We start from the raw sequence: 17,488 nt of genomic DNA, 5'->3' as shown, positions 1-17,488 counted from the left end.
ATTGAGGAAAGCTTCGATGACTTTAATATGTACTACGAAGATTATTTTTTAAGTAGAACATCCATATTCCTTATGGGGAGGTCGAAGGTCATTTGAGGTCAACAGAGGTGAAAGTCTGACAACCTTGTACACACGATAACTTTAAAAGCAACGATGATATACATTCATATTGGGAATATGGATGCACCTTAGTTTAAAAAAAAACGTTTTCTGCAAAGGTCAAAGGTCATTTGAGTTTACTAGAGGTCACAATTTGGAAACCTTGTAAACACGATACCTAAATTATTAAAGCCTGGGTTTACTTCATGTTTAGTATTGGATTCACCTTTATTGCATGCAAGGACCCTATTGATTTCTGTGAAGTTTAATAGTCATTTTAAGTTCCAAGCCTTGTAAGCAGGGGCGTCAATCCGATTTGAAACGTGGGGGGGGGGGGGGGACGTTATTGATTCCGGCCGCAACTATCTAAGCGGAGCGCCACCATCAGTTGGCGAGCAGCGTACGAAAAAAAAAAATCAGATTTCAATATCTGCCAGATCGCTGGAGATGGCATATGCCAGTCTTGATAGCAGCCATCTAGTTTCGTGATTTCGGGAGAGAATTACAAATTCGTCACTCAGGAAATCTGCAATAAACTTCATGCGGCCTTTATTGTTGGTGGATTATTTCTGTTATTAGTGACTCCAATTGACATCAACATTTGAGCCCAGTGCAAGTTGACAAATGATGCGGCGAACTGGCAACCCCAGCCCCATTTTCCCCTTTGTTTCAGGATAGAATACCCTTCATTTTTTCAAACCCATGACAACTAACAATCTGTGAATAAATTTACTTCGAAATGGGCACATTATATTGCACCAAGTAGGTCAAGGAATGACCCCAGAGCCTCAGATATAGGCCTATAGGAACGATGCCCCAAAATGTCCCCGGACATACTATAGGCGAAGGAAGCTATTCGCCGCGACTGCATGTGAGTTTCTCGACTTGCCGTCCTGGGAGTCATACCACAAAATTGTGATTTTGACACCGGCATTGACATTTTTCGACAAATCTGCAAATTGCTCGTGGAAAAAAAGGAAAGATTGACTGGGCTTTCAGCCAAGTAACATAATGAATGACCGAACTATATGTCAAACTGATATGATCGAAGATTGCGTGTGAAACATTATTAGGCTGATAGACTGATTCTCAGCGATAGTATTGTCTCTCTTGAACATTTGGTTTTTGAGCGATTTTAAGAGCATCAGGGTACGTCCCAGAAGTGAAAACCCGGCCTATGCGTTATGTCACAGCCGGTTTTTCAGCAACATTAGCCTACTGCCGGTCAGCGGTCGAAGGGTCGTTAATGAGTGTTCATCAAGGAGAATCGAGACCATTCAGACCAATGATATATATTTTTTCGCACATGTACTTTTTTTCGACACCCAAAATCCCAGTGGGAGGGCGACTGGGGCGACAAGCTTTCATGGGGGCTGTCGCCCCCACGCCCCCCCCCCCCCGGCTAGCGAGTTTTTTTTTATGCAGGTAGGTTCGTACTATTGTGTATATTGAATAGCCAATCACAGCCAAGTTTATTTTGACGTCATCAAATATGACAAGGAAAGCATGAAACACTTAATATTTAAAGTCGATAAGTTCAACCTGACGTGCTAGCCTGAGCATGAAACACTTAATATTTAAAGTCGATAAGTTCAACCTGACGTGCTAGCCTGATGCAACAACAATGCTGCAGTAATCTCTAGCGAAGCTATTCCTTTAGCTTTAGCCATACACCGACTACATTTTTAGTTTTTTAATATGAAATCTGTGTTCGTTCCAAAATTTTGGAAACCTGGTAAGAATTCTTTGCCACAAATTTCCTATCTTAGTGATCTTCTTAACGTATCTTTGTGCATACGAATTGTTCAGGGAGTGGTTTTGCGAAATTTGCAGTTGACACAAAGTATTATTACTTAGAAAGTCATTGAGAATTGAAATAATAACAGACCTACAAATTGTATCATTAAAAGGCTACTAGGTTAGGCCTAATAATCATTATTCTAAGTTTTGCCTTCACAGCTTCAGTGACACACATTACAAAAGATCTAGCATTTATCTAAGAAAGAATCGGAGGAACATTTTTTCTTGTTGTATGTGATGTGTTGAAGACAATACTGTATTTGTATTGAGTTCACAGTAAAGGTTGCACTTGGGAAGTTATAAAAATGCGAAGAAATGAAAAAGATTTCTGAACAAAAAAATGCTTGGTTTGGGAGAAAATAAAAGATAAAAACGAGCTAATGACAACAACAAAAATTTTCGGCAGATGTGAGATTCGAACTCACAATGCTCATACAGCATCAGATCGACATTGTTTACAAATCTTACTGCTTTAGAGCGAGTGACACGTGCATATTTGATGACGTCAAAATGAACTTGGCTGTGATTGGCTTTCAATATACACAATGGTACGAACCTACCTGCATAAAAAAACTCGCCCCCGGCTACGCCACTGTTTCCAGGTGGCATACTCCTATTAGAGTCTATATCAATCCGCTCGATTGTTCTCCTTCAGGAAAAGTGCCAAAAAGCAGCAGGAGAACATCTTTTGTGACCTGTTATCAATCATAATCTAGTTTTTTGTGGCTTTCATGTTGAAGAGCATGAATGGAAGTACATGTGGTGAAAAAATTGGGTCAATTGAGGCAATTTTAGACCCCTTTAGGCTTCCCAGGAGCAGCGTAGGAAATTTGTTTACCACTGAGTGAAGAGGTTTGTTTACAAGTGACGAAAACTTCCGGCTCGGATAGCAAAAAATTTTCACGGTCATGGTACGGAAAATTGATGGTGCCATGAAAGGCCAACTTGTCAGCTATCCGGTGATGGGTAGCGTTAAGCTAGTGAAAACTTCTATCTAGACTTAGAGACCACATTACTTTTGTGATTTAGTGTGTAAGTCAATGGGGAAATAGAAGTCCCAATTTTGGATCAAAGTAGTTGCTATGGTGTGTAAAAATGGTTTTCAAGCAAACGTCAGAAAATTTCACGCTTGGGTGATTTTTACGCATAAATTAGTATTACAGCCTTAAAGTACCACAAAGAGCATGTGCGTGTCCATACATTAGACTAGAACAGCCTTCTGAGCATTTCTAACCAGTTTTCCTCCCCAATAAACTATTGGGTCATTAAGCCTTGACCTACCAAAGCTTCCGTAGTATGATTCCTGCCTTGAATCTGCTAAGTAGGTGCCAAATGCACGAAATTCAAAATCCTTCAGAATCAGACCAAAAAGCCTGCAGTGTGTGTGACGTGAACGACTAAGTTCAGTGAAATTCGACATCTGTGGGCACCTAAATTACATGGTAATCATACTTTAGGTTATTTTTGCTAAAGCTGGAAGTACCTGGTGTTTAACTAAGGACAAAAACTCAGTTTCAATGCATGAAATACCCCTAATGTTGTTAGCTTAGGCCTAGGCCTCAGGTTCATAATGGCGCTACGTTAGTATCATAGACCAAGTCTACAACAGCTGTAGCACAATGTTGTATGAGGTCTGTATCCTAAGTGGAGTGGCTGCTGAGGGCTAATACCTTGCACAGAGAATGTTTTGAGTCTTATTTAGCAAATAATCCACAAAGGTATGCATATTCTGCTTCTGCCAATGTGCATCAAGGGGTTTTTGAGCCTATTCATTCCTCATTAGTTTTCTGTTGTTTTGTCAATTTCAGAGAAAGTTGATGTGCTAAGTCCTCAGCATGCACAGCGATATACTTTGAATGGGTGCGGTATCAATGGACTCAACTGGTTAGATGAGGTAACAACAAATCCCAAACAACTCTGACAGCAGAAAGAGATATCCTGATGCTTCCATGGGAGATCTACTGTAGTAACTATAGGAACCAGTGCTTGCAACCAATGGAGAATAAGGTAATTTGACGTTGTTGTTCTCTGCCGAGCAACAAATTTGAATGTTTTATCATGAAATATGCCCCCCTATCCACCTCTCTTCTCTTATAACTGTCTTTAATACATTGTAACAACCTATGCACAAACCTTTAAATGGACTGGATATGCTATTGAGGTGAACAGTGTATCTAGATAGCATTCCAGTAAGCTTTCCTTTGACTGCTGTAATACTGTTACAGTGAGGCTGTTGTTTACAAATCCCGATGATCCAGTTTTGGCAAAGAACACCTTCAATTCTCTTCTTTTATTCTTAGTAACTTAACAGTTGCACTGGAGTGACATGCAATATCAGTTTAACATGTTCCAAACAGTTCAGGAATACATTGGGGTATGTCCTGTGGGTCAGTTTGTGAGGAATCTGCTGAGCTAAACAAAAGTAGTTTTCATCACTTTTCAGAGCCAGAGACGAAAAAGCCCTCACCGCTAACCCTTCTATGGATGATGTTTCTGCAGGTAGGGCAAGCCAGACCAAGTGGATTGTGATCAGGGATACCAATAATACCTGCAAGAATCATAGATGCACCCAAATTGGTCAAGCTTATCAAAATTGGTGACTGGAAGTGTTGTTGCAGACATAGACCTGGTTACTGCTTACACAGTATTGCTCATATGTGTATTTACACACTGCACCGTGCATACTGAAATCTCTGAAAATACATCTTTATGGACCTAAAATGATAATTGCATATAATTCTGTAATGGTTTATATTGTGACGACTATGAAAAGTATCATTTTGGAAAAAAAAAAAAAATTCAACTCTCACTTAAGGTGGCATACTCCTATTAGAGTCTATATCAATCCGCTCGATTGTTCTCCTTCAGGAAAAGTGCCAAAAAGCAGCAGGAGAACATCTTTTGTGACCTGTTATCAATCATAATCTAGTTTTTTGTGGCTTTCATGTTGAAGAGCATGAATGGAAGTACACGTGGTGAAAAAATTGGGTCAATTGAGGCAATTTTAGACCCCTTTAGGCTTCCCAGGAGCAGCGTAGGAAATTTGTTTACCACTGAGTGAAGAGGTTTGTTTACAAGTGACGAAAACTTCCGGCTCGGATAGCAAAAAATTTTCACGGTCATGATACGGAAAATTGATGGTGCCATGAAAGGCCAACTTGTCAGCTATCCGGTGATGGGTAGCGTTCAGCTAGTGAAAACTTCTATCTAGACTTAGAGACCACATTACTTTTGTGATTTAGTGTGTAAGTCAATGGGGCTTTTAATGGGCGTATGCTACCTGATGAGCGGTGCCCTACCCAAAATGTTGTTGTTTGTTTTGGCGTTCAATAGCGCGTATAGTGGGCGGAGCCTCAGCGATTGATTAACATGTGCCTATAGAAATTTATTAGGATAGAATGACGTCATGCGACATTTAATGAAGCCACTCATAAAATGGTGGCGCTTTCTGTGTACGGTAAGAAGGAACCGGCGCGTAATACAAACACTACGTGTTTGACTAAACTAAAGTGATAAAGTTGACATAATTTACTCGAAATGGTGATATCGCGTGCCGCATTTGGGTGCAAAATCATCGAAAATATCGCAGTGGACTGTAGTTTCACTTTGTAATTCTTAGGAAGCGATAGTAGAAGCAATTACGTAGGAATCTTAAATAATTTACTAGTGTCGTATGCTAATCTGTTGTATTGTTATTCACGGAACCCGGGATATAGTAAGCCTACTAGATCCCTATATCTGCTACGGTTGTCCTTAATTACGGTGCGATATGACAAAAACCTAATATCAAAATTGATCACAACCTCATTTTACTTAACTGTATCCCTAACGATAGATCCACATGCCAGAATTACATGGGATGACTGTTATGTCCTGGGCTTAACCTATCACTAACAGTTCAGTACTAGGGACATAGGCTAGCCTAACTTAGGCTAGGGTATATACGTAGCCTTGCCCTGGTGTAACTCAGGCTAACCTAGGTCATAACTTAAGCCTAGAACATTTCAGTCTATTGTACCAATATTCAAATGCATTCTCCATTTGCAACATATGCCCAACACTGTAAATTGTGGCAAAATGGCATAAGCAGTATAGCCTATAGCCATATATCTGAGTTTTGAGGTAGGCCAATTGCCTACTCAGCCTAGCCAGACCTGTATGTTGTGATGGACAGTAAATTTATAGGCTATTTTGCCTAAATTGACTCAACTATGATTTTAAGGCCTAGTGATATTCACTTACCATGCATGGACAAAGCTTTGTAGGTAAAACGTATAAACAACACTCAAGCCACTACTCGTGCTAGCATCTCAGTCATTCGATGACTGTGACTAAATGTAGACATCCATCAAACTGTATGTACTCTCACTTGATAAGGTGGGATATGTTATCCTGCAAATACTACTACCCATTTTGCAATATTAACATTAAACTGAAAACTGCATGCAAAAACTAATATGGAAGAATTACACAAAAGTAGCTATGTGTTGGAAGGGGGGGGGGGGTTGCTTTTCCACAATTTTCAAGGGACAACTATGGCATTATCCAAGTGGAGCACTAAAATAATACAAGAAAGAAAAATGTTTGCCATGAGCCTCTCAGATACCAGAAATGACACTTTCCAGACATTAAAAGTTGCATAAAACAAGAGCCGGGTGTATAATTTTCGGGGGATAATTGAAAAATAAGTCAGCACACAAGATTACACTGTTTTCTAATCTAATTAGACTTCTTCTCTCTACTGCTACCAGTAAGATGTAAGTGACCAAAGAAACACACAGCTCTCTAAGAAGTGATAACCTCTGACCCTTTCTATGACTTAGTGTTATCTTAACAGTGAGAGGAGTAATAGGCAGGACTGATTGTCTCACTAGGGGTGATTAATATACATGTGATAAAAGGAGATAGACATACAAAAAAGTATTGTTTGAACAGCGCAGACTCAAAGGGGGAGGATTAAAACCCATCCTCTGTATCTGCCCATGTTATCTTGGAGATTCCTATGTTAATATTCTCACAGATGGTGAACAGACCAAAATTATTTTCATATCTTAATGATGATAAAAATGGGTACCATCATGTCATTTTTAAAATGTTCAGAATCATTATTTGAATCCATCTCTGACAGTGCTAAAGACCATCCATATTCTGCTGTGAATGTGCAAAGGTATTCACTGTTGCTAAGATGCAAGGACAGAAAGGATTAAAAGTGCCATCATCAAGTGTTTTCAGAGTTGTCCAATTCAGTGATTTGTTGTTGTGGAACTCCAGTCTGGTACCATAGCAACGTACAATAACATTCCTTCATCACAGTGAATTCATTTCTAACAAGACTTGCTTATGGATTAGGCTACTATTTTACTCCAAATCCCATCCAGCTCTTTCAATCTTTGATTCACAAAATAGCTAGTTTGTCCACATAATCCACACAGTAGCATAAGTTAATTGTTCCCAATGCATTTTCGAATTCCTCGACTTGAATCTGGAGAAAAAAAACAGAAAATCTCAAAATTAGCTGGTAGAACAACTTGATTAATCTCATTATGACACAAACTGTGGGTCATCTCCTTCCAAGAAATAATTTGTTTCCAGAGTTACTTGCTGAACACCATTTGCAATTTTGCACAGATATCCCCTGATAATGAAGATTGTGGAGAAATTTTCAACCTACGATTGTTCTATTATGGAAAGCTCTTTTCCATTAGATCATTTTCCAACACATTAGACACTGTCCAAGATTTAAGTTGCAATGGGCTTAATGTTGGTCTACCTGAATACCTACTAGGCCTACAGTTGAGCTAGTAGTAGTCGGATGGTGACTTCGAAGTTCGGCCACTTAAGACTTAAAACACACCAAAACTAAATCTTCTGGTATAAATCATTTGAAATATACTTCATATGGTGGGAGTATTTTGTTATAGTACGATACACGGCCAAACTTTCTTTCCTGCAAACTGTTTTCACGTTGTTTTCCAAGAAGATTCTTCGTGATTGTGGAACTGGTATTTCTTGCTAGAGTATTGCGAAGTTCGGACACGCAACCCACAGTGTGGCGCTGGTGATAAAATTGGTGGCGCAGTTGCTTTTTCGGTAATTATAACAGACTTCATAGATCTTCGTCATTTTATTGACAAATATGTAATTTCTTGCACACGGGTCATTTTGGAGAGAAAATAACTGTAGCTTCGTACTTTTTGGTGAAATTTGGCTCTTCCTGTAGTTTTTCATGGTGAAATAGTGTATTTCTTAGGGTGTCCGAAACTTCGCAGTATGCCGAACTTCGCAATACTGACTATACTGTAGTCTAGGCTGTGGGATTTAGGAACTAGGCCTATAACAATGCCAATGGTATTGCTGCGTTACGCCTAAGGTTACTGCATTGTAACTTCGATTTGTCGCTCCACTTGCTCGAGTCATTACAGGCGAAAGAAAGTTTTTTAAAGTTGTTTCTTTAGTCAGAAGTAAAGTACTTACCACTCTGGTCGCCATAGCATGTCTCTGTTGTGAAAAGTACAAATACTCTTCCGAAAAAACGAGTGAAAAGAAATTCAATATCAGAGTAGAATACATACTGTATGTATGGAGACGTACAGATGATCTGGGTTTTTGCCCTACACAGAAAGCGCAATCACTAATTTTCAAGGCTTCACGGCTTACACACACGGCAATACACTATGTCAGCGTTCTGTCCTTATCAATTTCTATGCATGTGCCTTAACGTTACAACAACTAAAGATAAACTGTTTTTCCTCTCTCCGTCTCACAGGTAAGATGATGCTTAAATCCCTTTCATGTGAATATGAAAGTCTTACTAGGTTGTTGATTAAATATTTGTCGTTATTAAAAGTGTTTCATTATGACGGATGGTCTAGATTTGCCATCGATACATGAGAGTTAATATTCGTTATAAACGAGACCGTCAGGTTTGCATGTAGGATATGTCTGTGTTATCTTAGGCCTACGTATATTCGCATAACAATTGTTTGTCGTTTAAGTTCGATTAGTGGTACAAAATCATAATTTACACGAGTCATATCAGTACAAAAGTGATTTTCTTGATGTTGTTAATAATAATATATTATATGTATCATGATACCGTAGATGTGACATTTTAGGTAATTTCTTTTACGTAATGTTGCTCAGTGACCTAGCGTTATGAGTAGGCTACAGCGTGTACATTTGGTCGTTAGAACTGTCATGAGGGGTGACGTCATGCTTAGTAACCAGAGTAGGGGATTCCTCCAAATGATCCAGATAGAAATAAGTATTTACGGCCCCCCAGATTGATTGTATTGTTATGTATTGACTTATTAGAAAGATTGAGCAGGTTTCAGTTTATTATTTTAAGAACTAGAAGAAGCCTTTGTTTATGCCAGGATGAAAATCCATTCAGATGCCTTATCCAAATATGCAGTTAAGTTTAAACGTGAGACTGCATACTTATTGTTTTATTATATCAGTGATTGATTAACATGTGCCTTAACGTTACAACAACTGAAGGTAAACTGTTTTTTCCTCTCTCCGTCTCACAGTGGGATTAATAGATCCGGGTCTTAACAATTTGTTGTGAATTTACACCTTCCATGTTTCATGAAACATTCTTTGTTTCAGACAATAGATTTTCAAAACTTCAGGCCTAAGTACTAGCCTCGTAATAATGAGTATAAAATGACACATATGCCTACCTAACATGGCTGCATAATGCAGCTTACATCCCCGAGCCAAACTTTCAGTACGCAACCAACCCTAATACTACTACTAATGGGCAATTCCGTAAAGTCGGACGTACATTTCGGACAGTTTGTTGATCCATATCTCAATGGCTATATATAGGAGATAACTTTTCATTTGGGTTTTATGGAACATCTACCTTGCACTATTCTTGTATGGAGTTTCATTCTTTGCCAATCCAAATAAACTGCAAAAATACTCAAAAAATCTCCCTGTGACGGACGTACCCAGAGAAAGTGACTTTTTAGATCGTATTTTTCTTTTGAAAATTTCTGTGAATTGGAATGGGATGCAATTACAAACTACTATACATGTTATGAAGAAGACTCTTAATTACACATATCATTAAACAAGCAGTTCAAACCTTTATCACTTCCCTGCAATATTTTCAAAAATTCCTCTGTGACGGACGTCCAATTTTTTGTGAAGGACGTACACGTGTGAAACTATATGGTAAATGTACGTCCGTCACAAACAAAAGTGCTACTTGGTATCCCTAAACTTTCAATTTGTGACAGAGCTTCACCCAGAGTTTCTATTGTTGACAGCTGTACACAATAATGCAGCATGTGGCTAATGGAACAACTTAGGTAACAGTAATAGTGAAAAGAAGGTTTACCGTCTCACAAATTTTCTATTCCATTGGAAATCTATATTTCACTTTAAGTTGAATGCAAATCATCACTTGAAATGATAATTGTAAGCTCATTTCAATTTTGTGTTCACACTTGAACTCATGCTCCAGCTCTGATTGCCCACTCTGAGTCAATGGACAGGAAGTTACAATATTTGTAGGGTGACCCTCACAAAAGTGTGAATGCACAAAGTGTATGGGAAATTTCTAATAAAGATGAGTGTCACTCACTTCTGCATGCAATGTATTCAAGATTGAGGTGAAAGTGGGAGAAAGAAGACAGTGTTAACCAGGGTGTGCATACTACAAACAGCTACGGTATTCAGCAGTACTGCTAAATAGCTATGAGAGCATTGACTGGCAATAGTTCTTAAATATCTAATGTCAAGATACAGAGATACAGAGGCACACCCTTGGTTAGTATAGCAACTATGAAAGATCACCCGATACTCATAGCTAGTACAGTAACTACTGTTCATGTTCCACAACCGTGCATCAGTAACTACTGCGCTGTGTTCGCAACACGGTAACATGTGTTACAGTTGGCACAGTAATTACTGGAAAGCTGTTACACGTTGAACCACGAGTCCGACAGGTGACAATTTGCAGTAATTTAAAAAAAAAATCTTAATTTTTTTAAATTTTTAAATATTTTAAATGTAAATTTTAAACTTTAAAAATTAAATTTTTAATTTTTAAATTTTTAAAATTTGCAGTAAGAAAACACTTGCAGTACTTACTGTGCCGCCTGGAACACATGTTACCGTGTTACGAACACAGCGCAGTAGTTACTGATGCACGGTTGTGGAACATGAACAGTAGTTACTGTACTAGCTATGAGTATTGGCTGGAAAGATACATAATACACACAAACACTGTGAAGTTAAGGAAGAACCATCGGGTAACTGTCCACCAACACATACAACTATGAGCACATGTGGTTTCAAAATTAACTTTTCTTTCACATAGTGATACCTGAAACCCACCACAAAAGGTTATGAACCTAAAGCAAATGTAGAACAAAATACATCAAAACAATAACATGCATACTACAGCAGTAACAAAATACTAACAATTGCAATAACAGTTCTCAATGACTCTCTGACAATCTTGCTTCCTAAACTGAATGATTATTTTACTCAAAACTGTTTGAACACATTGTAATCAATTTGTTGCAAATCGAAAGGAAACCTCATGGTCAGAGGGAAGAATAAATGGCAGAACTACAAAGAAACAATGTTGTACACAATCAAATAGTTTGTAGCTAATAGTTCCATATATGTCCATGGTTAATTTGCCTAATAGTGGGTGGAACAGGCATAGTGTTATGTAGTTCGTTTGCCTTGATCTCAGGTCACCTTGGTCCAAGGGCGTAGGAACCGGGGGGGCTGGGGGGGGGCGCCAGCCCCCCAATGAAAAATGTGGAGGGGCGGAAGTATCATTCCGCCCCCCCGCTCCGCAAGTCAGAAAACCCCTTTTTCATTTCCAAATGAGAAAAAAATCTCATTTGGAGCACCAAATTGCATCTAAGGCCAGGTGAAAATACAAAATTAAGTTTACAAAATGGAGTGGGTGTTGAAGTGTGCTATATTGCACCAAATTGCATCTGAGGCCACCTGGAAATGCAAAAAATTCCAAAGGTGAGGGGGACACCCCCTCCCCTTAGACCCCTCTCCCAGGCCCGTCATCAGTCTTCAGCCCCCCCACTCAAAAGTACCTTCCTACGCCACTGCCTTGGTCCCCTGAGTGTTCACACTCTGGAACTGATATCCCCCAGAACAGGGGACCAACATGTCGCGGTCTGACCCTGAGTAGGATAGTATTTACACTAGGATGTTTATCTCGAGCAGGGGATATGATACGATCGGATCCCCTCTGTGTGTTTTCTAATGATGAAAGTGTTATGGGTCATTCCATATCAAATCACCAAATTTTGGGGTATGTTGTAGTTCGACATCTTTGAAAAATTCCCAAATTTATTGTATGAGTGGACCACCATAAAATAAGCATATTCTGAAAATTTCAGTTGCATTGCTTTACAATTGGCCGATTTAAAATTCTTTGAAATTCCGCAATTTGTCGCCACCATGACATTTTGGCATTTTCTTGACTTTTGAGGTCTTATTTCTCAGAAATTACACATTCTACTACCTTTCTATTACAGATGCCTATAGAGTCTAACCCATAGAACAGGAATATAAAAAATTAGGCTACAAAAATATTGTCTTGTGGAGTTAGGTCAACTTAAAAGTGTCAAAATATTTAATTTTTGTACATTTCACTAAAAAATGTGCTATTTTGAGTGATGAATTGCTCCTAAACCATTGCTTCAGGGTACTTGATTCTTTCAGAGGTTATTATGTCTAGTACAAACATTACAAAATAATGATTACAATGCTTTCCTATAATATGTTTGCAAGTTGTGCAACTCTAAAGTTGCTATTTCATGCTGCGATTCAGCATGAGGTAGGGGTTTTGATGCCAATTTTTTACCAAAGTAACCATGTCAGAGGTGTCAGGGTTTATACTTTATTAATAAGTATAAAGTTCTTACACATTAACAAATTTCAGGGTTCTAGCTGTTCTCAAAATTAATTTATGAAGTTGTTAAGTTGCTCCGATGTACAAAAGAGGTCGTCTTTGACGGCCTATAACTCAAAACGCGTCAAATAAAAAAAAATTGATATTTTTTTCTGGAAGAGATATAGTACCACCCCTGTTCGTACAAAAAATTTCAGGAAATGAATTCAACCAGGAGCAGACAAGTACATTGCAAATAGTATTTTGCTATATGAAATTAAAAACTGCACAGTATTGAACTAAATGACCTTGAAGTACAGTACAATACCCAGGCTCACAACACATGGAACATCAAAACAAGCAAAAACGTTTTTTTGAAAAAATCCCAAACTTTGAGGATTTTTCATTTCAAAATAAGGCAAAACACCCTCCTGAAATTTTTTGTACAAACAGGGTGGTACTATATCTCTTCCAGAAAAAAATATCAGATTTTTTAAATTTGACGCGTTTTGAGTTATAGGCCGTCAAAGACGACCTCTTTTGTACATCGGAGCAACTTAACAACTTCATAAATTAATTTTGAGAACAGCTAGAACCCTGAAATTTGTTTAGGTGTGAGAACTTTATACTTATAATTAAAGTATAAAACCTTGACAGCTCTAACATGGTTACTTTGGTAAAAATTTGGCATCAAAACCCCTACCTCATGCTGAATCGCAGCATGAAATAGCAACTTTAGAGTTGCACAACTTGCAAACATATTATAGGAAAGCATTGTAATCATTATTTTGTAATGTTTATACTAGAAATAATAACCTCTGAAAGAATCAAGTACCCTGCAGCAGTGGTTTAGGAGCAATTTATCACTAAAAATAGCACATTTTTTAGTGAAAAGTACAAAAATTGAATATTTTGACACTTTTAAGTTGACCTAACTCCACAAGACAATATTTTTGTATCCTAATTTTTTATTTTCCTGTTCTATGGGATAGACTCCATAGGCATATGTAATAGAAAGGTAGTAGAATGTGTAATTGCTGAGAAATGAGACCTCAAAACTTAAGAAAATGCCAAAATGTCATGGTGGCGACAAATTGCGAAATTTCAAAGTGTGATTAATTTGCCAATTGTAAAGCAATGCAACTGAAATTTTCAGAATATGCTTATTTCATGGTGGTCCAATCATACAAAAAGTTTGGGAATTTTTGGAGAGGGTGCAGCAACAGCCATCCGTGATTTGACACGGAATGACCCATATATCAATTTAGACAATAGCATACTGTACATGTGGTTCAATACCATGCCATTTCTTTGATATCTTGCCAAGTGCTAACCAATAACACAAACATATGCTAGTTGACACTGTAGTATGCAGTGTTTGCATACCACTACATTTATGCTAATGAAACAACCACAAAACTACCCAAAGTCTGTGTAAATGACTAAATGGGTTTGATTATTAAATTCAGAGGTAATGTAGTGATAAACATGTTAAAATACATTGTTTATCTAAACAAAAGTAATGTGACGGACGTACGCGTGACGGACGTACGTGACGGACGTACAAAAATACGTACGTCTGTCACAGCATTTTCTAAAAAAAAAAAATCCAAGGGATTAAAGGCACATCATGTAGTTATTGAGTTTTCAAAATGTGCATTGAATTGTAGATGTCTTGAAATCTGGGTACTTCCTTCTGTATGAAATTTAAAAAAAATGTTATTTTTCTGTGACGGACGTACACATGACAAGTGACATTTGTAAAAAAAGTTATTCTCAGAAAACTGAAAATCCCTGCAACTTTATCTGTTTGTAAATTGAATCTACATATTATATCAAATTAACAAATCCAAGAATATTTATTTCTCTGGAGATACACAGGCAAAAATAGGCATTTTGTTTTGGGGTGATTTTTGTGAAGCAAATTTGAGATTTTTTCGGTTGACTAATACACACCTTAATCTGACTAAAAACAATGTGTTCTACAAAAATTAGCTACATATTATGAAACTCCGTAGTTTTAGCTTTCATCTGATACCCTACATGTAATGATTCAACGTTTTTTAAATTTTTGGTGAAAAGGTTTACAAGTTTACGGAACTGCCCTAATAGTACTACGCACCATACCATACTGTACATGTATGAATACATAGCCAACACACTGTACATATGGGTTGTAAGGATTCTATGGTTGTAAGTCACCGTAACACAACGCACAATACGGTTTAGGCAGTTCCGCGGATTCCAACAACACATGCACAAAATGGACTGGAATTTGTTTTTAAATGCTTCGTTAATAAATTCTTACCACGTTGTATGTTCCTTGCAATAGTTCCGAACGGGTTTCTTATTCGATATGTTGTGGAGCTTCAATTTCGGCTCGTTTAACAGGCTCGAACTGAAACGATTCTATGCCTAACAGTCCACCCTCAACGTTCGGTTCATATTGACATGCCTACACTCTCTGCTTCGAATATGAGAAAGGGCACTCTAATTGTAGCCTAATTTCACTGCCTGTTGAAGAACCACTATCACTTTGAACTTCGGTTGCCGCATTTGGTTCTAAATCTGACATTCCACTGGAAATTTAGATTTGCTTTCGCCCCGACTTGTTATCGATTGTTTTGTGTATTTATGTACACTTGTCGTAGTGTAAGTATGATATATGTTCGGAGGAATCAGCGAGAGTCAAATCGTGTTCCTAAGATGACGTCACATGACGTCATGAGATTTGGAAAATTTTGGGGTGAACGAACTTTTCAAGCCCGAAGAGGGTAAATTAATTCTCAATTTTCGAAGGGAAAAAATGTTTTAACTGGCAGAATGGTTGATATATGTTTTAGAGAACATGCTTAGATTGATCCCAGAAAGACAGGACGTTGAAATTTTCGTGTCATGGCCACTTTAATAATGTAGTTCAATCATTTTCTGCTCTATCGTGGACTTTCAATATAATCTGTAGCCATGCATGTATCGAGTTTAAAATATACGTGGCAGTTAATATGATATTAACTGTGCGACAAATACACGAGACGTTTATGCAGGCGACACCAGATGGCCATACGAATATGGAATTTTGAATTTCGCACGAAGATGGCCCCGAACTTGGTCAAAAGCCAATCAACAGCCGAAGCAAGTACGATGCCTACAGAAGGTCACACGATGGCACCCGAACCACGAAGGCAACACGAAGATGTGCATTTCTAACTAAGTAGTTTACCCGCACGAAGGCCACACGATGGCTATACGACGACGTATTGATAAGTACATTGTCGAATGCTAGAAAGGCAAATATCAAGAAATGACAAAGTGAAATAAAATAATGCTTTGTTATTGTAAGAGTAGGTGCTGGGCCTGTAAGACGTGCTCATCATGTTCTCTGAGGTACATCAAAAGAAGCAATGCTGCTTTCTTTTTCCTGGTTGTCTCATCACCAAAGTATGCCATTCTGCAGGAACTGAATTGTGGTTAGTTGTGATTGTGATTGTAGCTTTGGGAGTTACACACGCCTCTACTCTGTAGAGTTGCTTAGGACTGACTGAGGAAGATACTCCGAGGCTGGCCTTTATATGTCCACGTTACCATGACACCTGGGAAACGCTTGAGGTTTTCAAATTCGGCTGTCTTCGCCGACACAGGGGTCTCATCTCGATGTCATCGTACTATATTACGATGGTTACACGACGGCATTGCGAGGGCTTCACGTAGTCGTGTTGCCTTCATAAGACAATCGGGCAGCTTCTTGTTTCCTTCGTATTGTCTTCGTGAGGCGAAAATGCCCGATGGCACCGATGATCACACGAATTAAGAACGAAGATGACACGATTTGATAAGATGCCCTCACGATGGCCTTAAGAAGGGCAAAATGGACACACGAATTCAACACGAAAATGAACCTTCGCAAGGTCTTACGGCAGTTTTTTGGCATGTCAAAGATTTTGCCACAGCTCACGAAGTTGCTGCCGGAGCCTGAAAAACTCCACCGGCGGTCATGCGATGGCTTGAGATGCCCTCACGAATGGCCCGATGTTTTTACGATCAGAGCCGAATTTGAACATTTTCTTTATCGTGTGTCCATCTGATGTCAACTTCGGGACAGTGTGACGCCAGCATATTTCGGGGGGAAAAACATCGTATCACTCTCATTTCTATAACATTTTTATAGTATTTCCCCTTGAACTAAGTAACCTCCATTTTAATATGCCTTGTTAATTTCGCGGAACGTGTCCGGACGGTTAGTCTGTAAATCTATGTTGTGTTAACTTTTATATAATCTAAGGGTCGGAAGGAAATACTTCCACAGTCGAACACAGTGAACTGTGGCACGTTGATTCGATAACAATCAATGGCTTAACAAACTATGGTAGCCTTCAATTGCCAGAGTTTAGGAGCGAACACATGTGACAGGTCCTCGAAGTCCCCGTCTACCAATACTGACCCACCATGCCAGGACTCCCCATGAAGTATTTGTTTACCTTTATGTGATTATTGACCCAAGCATCTACTCCTTAAGAAGTTTGTATACATCCAGGTTCGTTAAGCTACAGTTATCTTCCCCCCCCCCCCCTATCTGTGACCCGAAATGTTATACAAAAGCCAAAATGCTACTTTCACTTTCCCTTAATGTAATAACAACAGGAAATTATATTTCTTCTCTGGGTTCCGGTTTCTGCTTGTTCAAGCTGAATTTTCATTCTTCGCTCT

The 17,488-nt window shown here is 38.5% G+C and overlaps 1 long non-coding RNA gene across 1 annotated transcript; it reads left to right on the top strand.

Moving 5' to 3' along the window:
* Positions 1-1,491: 1,491 nt before the first annotated feature.
* On the top strand, positions 1,492-4,626 carry LOC139964330 (uncharacterized). Its single transcript, XR_011791943.1, has 3 exons — positions 1,492-3,341; positions 3,708-3,906; positions 4,343-4,626. It is a non-coding gene; the product is annotated as an uncharacterized lncRNA (long non-coding RNA).
* Positions 4,627-17,488: the final 12,862 nt, after the last annotated feature.

Source organism: Apostichopus japonicus, chromosome 22 (genome assembly GCF_037975245.1).
Source record: "Apostichopus japonicus isolate 1M-3 chromosome 22, ASM3797524v1, whole genome shotgun sequence".
Lineage (NCBI taxonomy): Eukaryota > Metazoa > Echinodermata > Holothuroidea > Aspidochirotida > Stichopodidae > Apostichopus > Apostichopus japonicus.
The sequence above is the reverse complement of the archived record's forward strand: the minus strand, read 5'-3'. Positions and strand labels throughout refer to the sequence as shown.